Below are 2117 nucleotides of genomic sequence, written 5' to 3'. Positions count from 1 at the left end.
GATACTAAAAGTCAGGAAGCAAAGGACATCAGGGGAAACTACGAGCTTAAAGAAGGAAAAATATATAGGAAGATCGAAGGTAACTTGAGATGGGCAGTTCCAAAGGAAGCGAGGTGGAAAATTTGTCAACAGTGTCACGACGAGGCTGGACACTTTTCCTATACAAAAACTCTCGAGAAAATAAGGCGTGACTATTGGTTCCCTAGAATGTCGCAATTTGTGAAAAAATACGTGCGAGCGTGTATACCATGTGCACATGCAAAGCAACCTGGAGGTAAGGGTCAAGGATTGTTACACCCAATCCCTAAGCCCCGTACTCCTTTTCAGTGTTTACACATGGATCATTTAGGGCCGTTCATCAAAAGTAAACGAGGTAACACCTACATTCTTGGTGTTATTGACAGTTTTACGAAATTTATAATTCTGCGAGCTGTTAAGAATACTAAAAGCAAAACGACAATTGCAGTTCTCAGAGACATATTCGGCTTGTTTGGCACTCCACAACATCTAATATCAGATCGAGGTACAAGTTTTACATCAAAGGAATTTAAAGAGTACATAGACTCAGTGGGGACAAAACACACTCTTAATGCAGTCGCCACACCGCGTGCTAACGGACAAATTGAGCGGTACAATCGCTCAATTTTAGCGTCTCTCATAGCACTCTGCCACGGTGATGATGATAAGGACTGGGACGTACAGGTTACTAAGGTACAATGGAGCCTTAATAACACCATCAATCAGAGCACTGGTAAAACCCCAAGTGAAATCATTTTTGGTAAAAACACTGTAAACACTGTTGAAGGTCATTTACACGAAATTGACCAAACTGCTAAGGTTTCAGCTGAAAGTTTAGCTCAAACTAGAGATGAGGCCGTCGCAAACTTAGAAAAACAACAACATAATATGAAAAAGCGGTACGACAAGAAAAGATGCAAAGCAAAAGTATATAAAGTTGGTGATTTAGTTATGGCAGTTAAAAGTACCAGAACTCCCGGTGAAAGTAATAAACTAGTCCCAGCTTACAGTGGCCCGTTTAAAGTGACGGCAGTTTTTGATCACGATCGCTACGAGATTAGTAGTGTGGACGGATATTCTAAAAAGAAATACAAAAATGTGTTTTCGGTAGATAAACTTAAACCCTGGGTTAGATTCACAGAATCCGAATCTGAGAGTGACTATGGTGAAAGTGATTAAATCATGATTTTGAATAGTATAATGACTATGTATATACATATATAAAGCAAATATAAAGCGATTAAAATAAAGTAAAAGATTGTGTAAAATAAAATATCATTTGACCGATTAGTTGATTTAGTGAGAGGGAATCATATAATACCCAAGGGCAGATGCGAGCATTGAGATNCTATATTTTTTTATAGTATATCATTATAATATGTTGTAAATTGTTTTAGTTTAAGAATACATAATGGTAGAAAGTATCTGAGTACATCAGCTATATTATTAGCCCTACTATCTAAGTAACATTCCAGAAGTAAGGTTTTACTTGTAGACAATCCTTCTTTTGAGTTTAGATGTCTTAGAAGGTACCATTGCTGCAGATTCCGATTCTGAATGGTGTATATTTTGCCTATCAAAGCTCTCAAAGAAAGATGACACATGCCTGTAGAGATAATTTGTCTTTAGTGTTCTAGGCCACTGTTTATATTTTTTGTAAGTTTAACCCTTGTCAAAATTTTTATTTTATGTCTTTCAGAAATTCTGTTTATGTTTTTATGTTACACGGTTATTAATAAGCAAGGAAAAAAATATTAGTTTGATTTATTATTAATCTACTGTAATAAAGGAGCCTATATGTGATGCTAAATCAATTAACACTGAAAAATGACTATGTTTTTTAAATTTGCCACAAAATAATTAAATAATGATTAAAATTGATTACATTTACTACTAGATCCTTTATTAACAGTTAAATTCAAATTGGTTCAGATATGAAATTATGAAGAATTTTAGATAGGGGTCTGTGAGACCCGACGTCCATGAGAGTGTGATTATTTTTTCACGACTATAGTTAAAGGTTAAACATAGCTTCTTCCAATACCATCACGTTTTCAATGCGCCTATTCCCTCGGGTTTGGTGCGTTGTACCTTATATT

This window comes from Ostrinia furnacalis, unplaced genomic scaffold, assembly GCF_004193835.3.
Source record: "Ostrinia furnacalis isolate ACB-3 unplaced genomic scaffold, ASM419383v2 OfSCF1780, whole genome shotgun sequence".
Classification (NCBI taxonomy): domain Eukaryota; kingdom Metazoa; phylum Arthropoda; class Insecta; order Lepidoptera; family Crambidae; genus Ostrinia; species Ostrinia furnacalis.
This window is presented reverse-complemented; position numbering follows the sequence as displayed.